Genomic DNA, 13,550 nt, shown 5'->3' with positions numbered 1-13,550 from the left:
CTCTAGATTCAAGACTCGTGTCGAAGTAAATCTATTATTTAAAATTAGAGTGGATATTTGCATGGTCTTCGAGAGGTCAGTCAATTCTCTATTATTTATAAATCATAGTATTAAATAGTGGCGATAGTTTAAAACTGGCTTTAAAATGTTCTAAGCTTACTAATCTCTTTTAATTTGTTTCAACTTTCACGACATTATTTCTCAGTTGGAATCTCAGATTTTTTTCCCCCACGTTGTCTTGGAGATTAAAAAACTTATAGGCGAAGCATAACTCAATCTATCAAATTGTTTTCTTTGTCCTTAAGATCAACTCTCCAGTGATAAGCCTGCTATTCACAAAAACTTACCTGATCTGATTATTCACTTTTTGTGCCTGACACGATCAAAGAACTCTAAGACAAGGAATCAATAACATCGCAAAGCAGTGACGACAGCTAAAAGAAGCAAGAAACGTGGGTCAACATTAGAAGATTTGAAGGTGGTCAGCAACATCTTTCTTGTTTCACCTTGCGGCTCGCAGCTTATCCTCACGATACATCTGTCATATAAAGAAAATTCTAGGTCTGTTCAGATTAGCTTAATTATCTGGTCATTTTATCTTATATTCTCGTACACATCCACATACATAAAGATTTTGAATTAATATGCAATTTAGCCTGTGAATTATAGGTTTAATAAAACTTTAAATCCTAAATTTATTTTTAATACTCCCTCCGTTATTTTTTAAGAAATTTGATGTTAAAAAATGTAAAATATTTTTAATCTTTTGAGATATAATCATTATTTCTTTTTTTAAAAGTACCCTTATTGATAATGACTTTATATTTATTGTAAGGTATTTAATAGAAGTAAATATAGAAAAATAAAGTCAGTTAAAAAGTAAGCAATTACTTTATTGAAAGTAAGATTCAATTAAAAATGACTTACATTTTTGAACGAAGAGAGTATATTTTAAACCATAAACAATTAAATTTAGAACAATTTAGCCCTTACTACTATTTGAAATACTGGTGGGAACCATATAAAGATGTCAATTAGGGCCAGCCCTTCAAGGGTCAGGGCTTAAACAAGCTGACCCTTTTAAGCTTAATTATCTCTCATGGCTCTATTTTAGCAACTCGACACTAGCCCTCAGGGTTGAAGGGCTGACCTTCAGGGCTTTGGCCCTAATTATTTTTTAATTTTTTAATTTAAAAATTAAAAAAATATATTTAAAATCCTAACAAAGTTATTACACATTATATCAAGTCTAGAAAAATAAAATAAAATCAATTCATACAACAAAAAATTTAAGTCTGATAAAAAATAACATCCCAAAATCAACTCCGACATCAATTACACATTAGTAGCATTATTAACTAAATTTTGATGATTTTCATCATCAGCAACATCAATATAATTTGATCATTCTCTTTGTGAATCCTCATCAATAGAGAATATGTTAAGCTTTTCATATCTTCCTTCTTCATTCTCATTATTTACAATAAATAATAAACCAAAATCATAATTTTAAGGTATTTAAAGAATGCAAAAATATTCAAGGTAAGCAAATAATAACGTACGTGTCTACTGTCTGAATTAGAGAGTAGGTGCTAAGCTTGAATAATGTGGTGTCTACTTTTTGCTTATTTGTTAATGTTATGTTTTTCAAAAAAAATATATTAGGGCTTAAAAGGGCCAGCCCTTTTATTTTTGAGTATAAAAAGGCTGGCCCTTTTAAACCTAATTTACCTTTTTAATGACCAAAGTAGCGGCCCGGCCTTCAATTTTTTCGGGCTTTAAAGAGCAAACCCTAATTGACGGCTCTAGGCCCATAGGTGCATGACTTTTTCTCTCTCTCCTTCTCAAGCAATTTGCATTATGTGACATATTTCCTCCCCTTTTATCTCTCTCCCTCTCTCTCTCTTTCATCCCAATGAAAAGGCTCGTTGGCAATCACTAAAGGTACCACTACTTTAGCTTTATCTAGTCTGATAGCTTCTTCACTACTATCTCTTTCCCATCTTCTAACTTCTTCCACACGTTGTTGCATACATGTGTGTGTGCTCTCCCTCTCTCTCACTTAAAGCAGCCACAAGACATCCTTATGTGATGCATAGGCAAATAAAGATGCTTTCATGTTGAACTAAAACAAGCAAGAAGTTAATGGTAGTGGTGGGGGTTGAAGGATTCAGTAAAGGTGAGGTCTAGGTAGCTGATATGGTCAACGAGAGGATTGGAAGGTGTAAGGGAGAGGATGAAGGAGGGGGTGGAGCTGGGGAAGGGTGATGGGCAGTGGGGTTGAGGTTACAGTCAGCATCTCTCTTACACTTGTGGGGGTTCTTCTAGCCGTCGAGAGCTTAAGAGGTGTAAAACTTGTGGGGGTAGTAACAACACAAAAAAGTGCAAGATGATGAAGGTTATGACAGTTGAGATTTGCAAAGGGTCCTTAGAGAGTAAAGGCATCATTCATGATACTTGTGAAGGAAGCAAAGGCTCCCACTACGTCCTTCACCTTTATTTTGTATACATGGTTCACCCATATAACTAAACTTCACCCTGTGTCTCTTTATCTCTTTCTTTGCCTCCACAATCCTTTGTCTACAAAACCTCCCCCATAAGCAATCACACATCCTCTTCTTGTTTCACAACATTAACTTAGTAAAAGATATGGTTTACCTATGTGTTAATGGTAGTAATAGTGGCCATGTAATGTGTAAGAGATGTTGTGCAAATGTGTCAGTAGGCTTATCGCTATGCCTGAATTACATATAAGGCAACTCCTCTATGCCTTCATTATCGTGCTAGTCTCAGTAGGAAAGAGCAAGAGTAGAGGAGGAAAGGGGGGAGAGAGTAGGGGAGAGAGTGACAAAGTAGAGAAGGAGAAAGGTGATAATGATGGGACCCACTATTTAAAAATTAATGGCATTTATCTCATATAAATGGTAAGGCAAAATTGCTCTAAATTTAATTATTTAGGGTTCAAAATATATCAAAGATGAGTTCAGGGATCAAATAGCCCTTGGAACTAGAGTTCAGGTCCAAATTGTATATTAAACCTAAAGTTTTTTAATAATAATCTGACAAATATATCAAAAGTTTATTCGCCCCAAATAAAAAACTTGAAAAATCCATGATCAAACGAAAAAAGGGAGTCAATGGCCTTGTAACCTAATAGTATATAAACTCTCTTGTAAGTGGGGGGTTGTGAGTTCAAATCTATTAAACATCAAACTTAGTATTTGTCTCTAATTAAAAAAAATGGGGGGAAGTATTAGCTAATGCACATTATAATTTACTATCTAACTAGATTACAAACTTATGCTTTACATAAGACTTGAGATCATTCATATTATTTTTCAATAATACAAATTCATATGAAACATAGATTTTGATATAGAAGGCATGTACAATCTCTTTGAAATGTTTTGGTGGTCATTGCAATAACACGACAAAATTTAAATTATTCACATCTAATTTAAACATTTCAAATTTAAAATTTAAATAACAAAGTTATTCACTGAAAAAGTAAAAGTTAAAAAATCAACTTTCTTTTAAAGTATGCATATATTAACATAACAAGACATTAAACATGTAAAAATAAAATCATATTAAACATCGACCATCCAATATGGACAATCTAAATTCATGATTATCATAGTTTGGGCCTGAAAATGTCTACATTTAAATAAAAGCCCAAAATGGCAGGAAGTGAAGAGTTAAGTCCGATAAGACTATGTCACAAATTGTTCACAAATTTGTTCGTGACAATAAAATTCTAGGCATGACAACGACACAAAATCTCAATATAAACAAGAGTTATTAAGCTTTCTTACCTCAGTTTTGTTTTTCATTGTTCAATTTATTTTTTATATCACTTTGTACTTAGAATTTAGATCTTCTTTTCATTTTTTTTTTGCAATTCTATAACTCCAAGTAGCTTCACTTCTTTAATCAAGCTACTTTCTTTTCATTGTCTGTTACATATTCGCATTCAAGCAAATTGAGGTAAGGGGGTACAAAACCCTTGTTTATGTTAAAACTCTGCGTCTCTAACATGCTTGGAATTTTATTGTCACAAATAAATTTGTGAACAACACATTTTTAAGCTCTTCACCTGCAGTTTGCTTGGAAGTAACCTGTAACATTTTTAGTTTTCTAATCCGTAACCTAATTACTAATTAAGGGTAAAAGTGATAAATTAGTTTATTAATTAAATTAATTATATTTTCATATTATTAATTGATGTTTTGAACCATTGGACAACCTAAGGATAGGCTAGGGTGAAGATTAGATCGGATCGAGATGAAATGGGCAAGTAAAAGTAAGCTTTTACTCACTGTACCATAAGCCATAGCTTGAGCTCCTAGCACCACAGCGCATGTTATTTATTCAAAATTAATAAGTCATGAATCAATTATAAAAACCAAAATGAACTTTGTGGTTTAAAAGGAGATCGAAGGAAAAGAGAGGAGGCTCTACTAAGGCTTTGTATCAGGTAACCTTGTAAGCTGAATTGGACCCTCCAATTTGTAGGTAAGCTTTACACTTACATTTTTTACTTCTTCATCTTATTTTCAAGAGACTAGAGAATGAGAAGAGTTTATATGAGTTAGAGACTTTAGGGATCCATGCTTAAAAGCATGCATCTGATTCTAATAGTTTGATTTAAGTTTCTTGGATTTAAGGCAAGTGATTTTATGAATTGTAGTGGTTAGAGGTTAAAATTCAATTAAACCCTCGCTTAATTTTAAGGTTTTGAAGTGGTGTAAGCTAATTTAAGGCATGGTCTAGTTAAGAGGGAATTAAAGGAGCTAGTGTGAGTTGCTTATAGCTTTGACTAGCTCAACTATAGAAGCTATGAGTTATGAGTGGCTAATTGGGTAAGTTTAGCTAAAAAGTGCTTGTGTTAAGCAGGGGAATTAACATGTAATATTTTGTATTGTAAATTTTAGTAGTTGAAATCTTGTTAAGGTTAAAGACATAGTAGAAACATACGTTGGCCATGAGTAACTCATTTTGTGACAAAAAGGTTGAGATAACTAGATATTTGTAATATTTATTGCCTTGTAAAATTATTTACAAGTGAGTTTGCAAAATCCAATAGTGACGTGTGTATTTGTCATTTTGTGACAAAAAAGTTGAGATAACAAGATATTTGTAATGTTTATTGCCTTGTAAAATTATTTACAAGTAAGTTTATGAAATCTAATAGTAGCGTACATATATGTGCGTGCGCACGTAGTGACGTGTGTGTGTGTGTGTTTTTGCAAAATCTAATAGTGATGTGTGTCACATGTTTGTGTGTGTTTGCTAAATCTAATAGTGACGTGTACGTACGCGTGTGTGAGCGTGTTTTTTTTTTTTACAAAATCTAATAGTAACACATGTGTATGCACGCACGCGTGCGTGTGTAACTGTTAAATTGGGGAAAAAAGTGAACAATAAGAGGATTAGTAAAGGCATGATAAAATTTATGTTTTAACTTTTAGTTAAGAGTAATATGGAATACACACACACACACACCCCATTGCATGTGAACTATGGTATGTTCTACTGAAATATAATGTCCTGTGGTGATTTGCATATGCATGATTATGTAGTGATTAGTACTACATGTTTAGATAGGGTGAGAGTTCATCTAGGTGGAGATAGTGGTGATAAAAACCCATATGGTATTATTGACACCTAAGAATGCCAAGTGCAACTTATATTTTCATTAGTGCCTAAAAGGTGCTATGCTAGAGAACCACACTCCTTAACATTTGGAGAATGCGGTATTTGAATAACAACACTTTAATTACTTGTAATAGAAAAATTTTATAGTTTAGAAGTGAATACCTTTGACCAGGTAATTATATCATGAAAGGTGAACTCAGACTAAACAATGTGGTTTGGATCTAGTAATGTAGCCTATGAGTTTAGTCAAGAGTATTGGAGGTTCAGATTGGTATAATTATGCATGACATTATGGTGATATATAATGATGATTGTATAACATGTTTTAAATACCCATTTCTTTTACTTATTTATAATTTTGCATGATAATCAATAATATAAATCATACTAGTTATTGAGATATTTATCTCACCCCGTGGTTATTATTTTAAAGGTTCTGAGACAAATAAAGGATAGGGCAAAGAGTCGAGCAAAGAATAGCTGCTCAGTTATCTATTGCAATGCCAAATTTGTATTTTGAGTCTATGTACAAATATATATATATATATATATATATAAATATAAAACATTTTGGTTGTCAACTAGAAATGCATCTAATTTTTAAGTTACGCTTATATGATATTGAGTTATGGGATGATGTATGTGGTAATGGGAGAAAATACTGAACACGTGCAGGGACATTATAAATATATTGTGATATGTTAAATTATATTTATATAATGTGAATTTACAATATTTTGGCCAAAGGAAATGTTTTGTAAATCACTGTGTATCTATGCTAAAATAGTATTACAAATGTATGTAGTGATAAATAAATATGACGTGTGGTGATGATTTGGCCAAGTAGCAATTATATGTAAATATGTGGTTATTTTAGTTACATGATATCAGGACTTTAAATGGCCAAATTTTACATTTGATACATTATTGCTTATTTAATTGTTCAACTAGGTGCATAATGGTCAATTGGACTTGGTTTAAATCTCAAATTTGACTAATGGTATAAGACTTGAGATTTGAGCACTTAAATACATTAAATTTGCATTCAAATTTGACTTTTAGCATCTGAATGTAATATCCTCTCTCTCCAGGAGGTCTCTTTAAATTATTTTTGGCCTTAAAGATAAGATTGCATTTAAGATAGTTTAAAATAGTTTGAGTTTGGGAAAAAAAATCATAACCTTTTAAGTTTTAGGACTTAATTTATATTAGAAAAAACTATTCCATAATAATTTGAATTCATCATGACATATTTTTAGGATTTAATTTCATGACATATTTTTTATGAAAGAGAAATTTACAAGATTGAGAGATATTAAACAAATAGGCTCTTAACTTTTGAAGAAATTATCTTTATTTAAATATTGTTTAAATAATATTGAAACCGTTAAGATCTAATTTAAAAAAACAAAAAATTTGATTAATTATAAAAAATTATAATAGAGAACTTAAATACAAGATAAAAAACGGAGGAGATAAGAGGAAAAAAATATATTAAATGACAAGGAAATAAATAGGAAAATGAAATAATAATAGTTTATAAAAAATAATAATTGTATTTAAAATAAAAAAAGGAAACCAAAATTGTATGTATGTATGTATGTATGTAGTATTATAACCATGCCCACCATTGGCTATTTGGTTTGGATAAGGGTAATACAAATACCCAACACCCTCATCCAAATTCAACGAGCGTGGGAAAGCGAGGCGTCCCTGGCAGTAGAGGAAATCGCGAGAGAACAAGAGAGCAGGCAAGGAAAAAAAAATTGAGAAGTCATATTCAGGTCTTTTTAGAATGGATTGAATCTTTTTAAGACTAAGAATTCTAAGATTTTTTCTCTACCTAAAATTATTAGATTTAAATTAATTTAAAATTAGAAAGAGATCGTAGACATTGGATAAAATTGTTGAGTGGTAACTTTAAAACTACTTCAAAATGATAAAAAATAGTTTTAGAGAATTCTGGATAATTTTGAGAAATCATGAGAGATGTTGAAATTATTTTAGAACTGTTTAGAGCCACTAATAGATTAAAATTGGATCTATGAAATAAATTATAACCAATTAAAATTTATTTTAATTATTTAAGGATGAAAATTTTACTTATTAGATGTTTAGGACTTATAAAATTTGATCACGAGCACTTTAAAGTTAATAAGTAATCATTAATATGACTTAGATTTATTTTAGGGAATCTTTAAAAAGCTCTAAGATTAGAAATATATAAAATAAAATGAGAAGAGTTTTGATGAGAATAATTTTAAAATTAAATGTAGTCTCAACGAGTACTTCAGAATAACTTAAAAATAATAAATAATTAAATATAAATTTAGGTGACTCTAATTCTTTAAATTATTGTTTGCAGAGGTGTTAGGGTTTTCCTAAGGGACTCCTTAATTTTTACTTTGACATTTGAGTTAGTCAGAGGATATCTTATAAAGAAACCTTAGAATCTTTGAATGAAGTCAAGCCTAGGTAACTTTTTCTTAGGTTATCTTGTATGCTAGTGTGGGTAAATAACTTAACCTTTTTGTGTACTAATATTGAATTAAACCTAAATAGCATGCCTATAATAATATTCTACGAAAAGTCACCCTAATGGTTAACAAAGTAAATTTTTGAAAATTTTTATGTGAAACTATGGTTGGTGGAAAACCCTTAGAAATTTTATAATTGCTTGTTTGAAATTTTTAGGATTGAATAGATTTATATTAATCATAGTTTGATTGGTTGGAGTTTGGTTGAGTTATTTAAATTGATATAACACATGAAATTTACTAGTGTTTATAGAATGATAAATGTTATAAATTTTGAGACATGCTTGTTGTGAAAATTGTAATTTGATCTTGAATATATTGGGACTCTTATTATGAGGTGGCCACAGGTTATGAGCTTAAATTGAGAAAACAATGATGGACCGTGATCATGCACTTGCCCCCATATATTGCACATTGGGTGGCTTTGATATGTACATGAGCTACTTCAATTCCTTTGACCAAGATCAAGACAAGCTCAATACCATTTGAGCAACCCTTAGGTCAAAAAGGAGATGTCAAGGCTTGATGAGGAGCGATGAGACCTTTAACTAAGCACCATCCCCTATCGCTTAGAATCTCAACCTAAGGAAATAAGGAGGTAAGGTGAAATTAAAAAATGATAAAAATATAAATATTGATGTAAAGAATTTTTTAAATATTATCTAGCTTGCTATATAAAATCAATATAATTGTTATCTAAATATTGAGTGTTATAATATTTTCTAAATTGTATGGTTTAGACTTTTTAACATGCTTGTACCTTTTGAATTTAATAATGAAGAGGTGCTTATTCCTTTTCAAGCATGCTAGCTTTCTTGAATTATAATTTAAACTTTTCTAGCATGCTTATTTGAAATATAATGCTCTCTCTCTCTCTCTCTCTCTCTCTCTCTACACTCACATCTTTAGATGTATGTTTACTCCATCCTCAAGCATGCAATCTTGTAATACTATAGTATCATTCAAAAATGCTTATAAATGGATGGTAATTGCTAATTATGAAAACCCACTAGATTGGGTTATTTATCAAACTACAATATACCATAACCTTTAAGGAGGTTATTAAGATATTATCTTTCTCTTGTTTTTAATGTTGTAAGGATGGCCAGTGGAGTTTCGACAAGGAAATAGGTGCAAGGACCACTAATTCCTTAAGGAGTATGGTTCAAAGAACAACCATGTTGCCATATCATAGGCATAGTTACCTTTACTTCATTACTTGTTTAATACTTTTGCTTTTGTTTTATTTTAGAATGTATATGTTTAGAATAAGGGAATTTTTAACCTTTACTACTATAATAGCATGTAATGCTCCTAGAAACCTTTATTTTCCATATTAAGGGCTCGAGTTAATCAAATTAAGATGAATATTTTTACAACTATGATAGCTCTCTAAAATTTAGATTAATTCTTTTCTACAACGGTTACCTTTTAAAAATATATTTAAAAATTGGCTTTAAATTTTTGTACCATAATAATTACTTTTATTGGTTTAAATATTTTTATTATCATGGTATTTGATTTTTTTTGTTAATAAAATTAAGGTGTTACATCGAGTATCCAAAATTCACATACGATGTTTGTACGTAACAAAACTTATATCATTAGCTAGATTATCAAACAAGCTTCGCATGAGTACTTAAATCATTTCAATCAAATATCAAACAAGAAGATGGCAAACTCTAAAGTTTAGCCTGAAAAGCTATTATAATAGTATTTTACCATCATGACAAAGGCATATGTGCCGCGACATGTTATACACAAGCCATGACACATGGCACAAAGGTTAAATTGTCTCTGTGCCACATGCTGCAATGCATGGACCACATACCACAACATTTGCTCCAAAATGTGCTAAAATGATATTTTTGGCCTTGTTTTCCTGTGTTTTACTTTCTTTTATCTTCCATGCTTCTTATATTTTTAAAAATCAATAAGCCCAAGCTCAAACTACATATCTAAAGGGTTTTTAGGGATTTCAAACATTTTTAATTTTATTTTAAATATTTAAGTGATTTAACCTTTTGTTATGGTACACTTAGGAAGATTTAATGAATTATAATTATCGTTTAATATGGTGATTGATTGCAATAATTTTTGATAATGTCAAAATGAACATTACATAATCTCAATATTCTCTTACTTGACCATAACCTTAGACAAAGAGTTAGCTATAAGAGTTTTTGAAAGGTCTGGCCTATCAAGATTTCTCCTTTAAGAGTCTAGCTCTACTTGGCCCAGCTCTTAATCTCATTCTAGCAAAAACAAGATATACAAATTAAGACAATTATCAAAACTTAAAAAAGAAAAAGGAAAAAGGTGAAATTTACTAATATGAGTCTTTAAGATACAATAGAAACAACGAGGCCACCACTTATTAAAGCAAATACAAGCATCTTTCAACACTATCTCCACTTTGCATTTCAATTTTAAGTCTAAGGCCATGGTTGCTAAAGTGGCCTTATCCACCATTTATAGCCCAAATTGCTAGGATAGGTAGCGAGGGACGCATTGGTTAAGCCTGAACTGACCTGTTACTAATTAAGGATAGTAGTACTCAACAAAAATCTTCTCCAACTTAGTCTCAATAGTCATAAGGAGATATAATCTTCAAGGAATGGTGGCTAAAATAAAGATCCAATTCCTCATTTAGCCCTAAGGGTACTTGGACTAATAAGCCCAAAACTAATAAGGAAAGCAAAACTCCAAGACCAGCATCTTTAAACTTCACTTCAGCAACAACTTTACTTGCAAAAGAACTTAAACTAGTTTACATTCTTCAACTCTTGAGATGCCAAGCAAAGAGAATGGGGGGGACTCGATCTCTAGGAGAGCTTCATTTTAGGGAAGCTTAAGGAAATAAGCCACGACCTAAAGCCTCAAGAACCAAATGGGCCCATAAAAAGTCTAGAAAGGCCTGCTTTGCACGATCTCCTTCATCCCATCATAGAGCTAACATAGAGACATGGTCTCCAAAGCAATATGGCCTTCATGGTGCAAGTGCTTAGCCAAGGCCAAATGATAGACTACTACTTTTCCTTTACATGGGGCAAAGATCCATTGGCTCAAAAGCACTTATAAAAAGATGGCATGCTCTTCATTAAGGACTAGGTCAGCAGCAGGTAAAGCAACATACCACCTAATAATAGTATTATATGAGCCATCTTTGCAAAGGAGATCATAAGAAATAGGAGAGATCAAAGGGGACTCAGGATTCTCAAAGTTGATAGAAAAAAGGTTGGCTTGACTGTTAATGGGGATAAATAAATCTTGGAGCGTGACTATCACAAGGCTAAGCTCAAACAAAAATGCCTTATAGCCTGGAGACTAGAAAAAGAAAAGTGCCTCAAGTAACAGGATAGGGACCTTTAGGGTGAGAAGAGAGCTCAATTAGGTTATAGATACCAATCTCTTTCCAAAACCCTTAGTAAATACCTTACAGATGGTTTACCCATGCCATTTATGGAGGTAGAGACTAAGGCTAGTTTCAAATCTTCTTGCAAGAGATGTCCTTGAAAGAAGTAACCTTTTAGGCTAAGAGTAGGTCTTGTACGAATGTGAGTGATCATGGATTGGGCGAAGATGTTAACCAATGGGCTGTGGTGATTAACAAATACCCAATGTCTGTTATGTTACCCAGACTTAAGCTTATTAGAGAGTTGCTATATTAATAAATAAGGAAAAAGTAGAAGGAGAAAGTCAAATTGAAAAGGGACAAAACAGAGAAAGAAACTCACTAAAAATGAATATGGGCCAAGAATTTCTACTTGTAATACAACTTCTCTGAAAAGAAACAAACCTTCAGAGAAGAATCTCATAAGCAATGTGAGGAACAATAAAGATAAACACTAACAAGAATCACACCAAGAAGGGCAAGCTTGACGGGATTCCAGACTATAACCTAATCATCTATCAAAGCCCTCTCAAAATTGTTAGTAAGGGAGGAGCAATCAACTCTAGATGATGCCATGGTAATCAAAAAAGAAGACAGACTCGAAGAACAAAAGAGTAAGACAAATGGAACCAAACAAACAACACAAGCTTGAAAGGTATGAAAGTAGCAAGGAGTACTAGAGCAAATTGATGATAATGGTAGAAAAAAGGGGTTTATATTTACAAGGAGACAAAGAAACAAAGCACCAAAGTACAAAACTAAACAAACATGCCACGTGGCCTATAAACACTGATCACTCATACGAGAGGGCATTGTTTAGGCCTGAAAATGTCTACATTTAAATAAAAGCCCAAAATGGCAAGAAACAAATTGGGCCCAATAAGACATCCAATAAAGCAGAGATGGATCCATTTAGAATAAAACTTTCAAATTAGCATAGAGTCATGAAAGAAACGAGACCCTTAAGACATGAAGCAACTAAGCCAAGAGAACTGTTATTTGGACATGGGACCATTACTTAAACATGCTCCAAAATTCACGAGACCAGGCCTAGTAGGAACAGATATTTTAACACAACAACCTTGGATGAGCATTATAAATAGAGCTCCAAAGAGAAGAAAAAAACCAACAAACAACACAACAATCCAAACACTTCATTACTTAATTTCTCTTTTATATCATTTTGTACTAGATTTCTCTAATCCATTTTTTTTTACTTTCTTGTTTTTTTTTCATCTTTCATTTCTTTCATTCATTTCCTTTTTTTCTTTCTTTTTCTTTCCCAAATTGAATGGCTCTGATACCATATTAAATTTATTATATTAAGTATATTTAAGGATAGTATACTCTACCAAAATAACTTAAGCCATTTAATTTGATACTTCTTAAACTTTATATATCATGATTTATTTTTTAATCTTTTAAATGTAGGGCTTTTTTTTATACTCTAGTATTTTCTCTATTACTTTTTTTCTCTCTATTTTTTTCATTTTTTCTTCTTACCTGGGCTTGTACTTGTTTAGTCTTAGTTCCTTTCCTTTTTTTTTTCTTTCTTTTTCTTTCCCCAATCGAATGGCTCATGATACCATATTAAATTTATTATATTAAGTATATTTAAGGATAGTATAATCTACCAAAATAGCTTAAGCCATTTGATTAAATACTTCCTAAGCTTTATATATCATAGTACATTTTCTAATCTTTTAAATGTAAGACTTCTTTTTGCACTCTAATATTCTTTCTATTACTTTTTTTTTCTCTCTATTTTTTTAATTTTTTTTCTTTTTGCCTGGGCTTGTACTTTTTTAATCTCAGAGGCCTCAAGTCTATTCAATTTTTTTTTCTTCTTCTCTTTTTTCTTTTCTTGCTTCTTTTTAACTTGTTTTTTTTTTCATCTTTCATTTCCTTCATTCCTTTCCTTTTTTTTCTTTCTTTTTCTTCCCCAATCGAATGGCTCTTAA

This window comes from Prosopis cineraria, unplaced genomic scaffold (assembly GCF_029017545.1).
Source record: "Prosopis cineraria cultivar Desert tree isolate PC_DT_omini unplaced genomic scaffold, ASM2901754v1 PC2, whole genome shotgun sequence".
In the NCBI taxonomy this organism is placed as follows: domain Eukaryota; kingdom Viridiplantae; phylum Streptophyta; class Magnoliopsida; order Fabales; family Fabaceae; genus Prosopis; species Prosopis cineraria.
The sequence above is the reverse complement of the archived record's forward strand: the minus strand, read 5'-3'. Positions refer to the sequence as shown.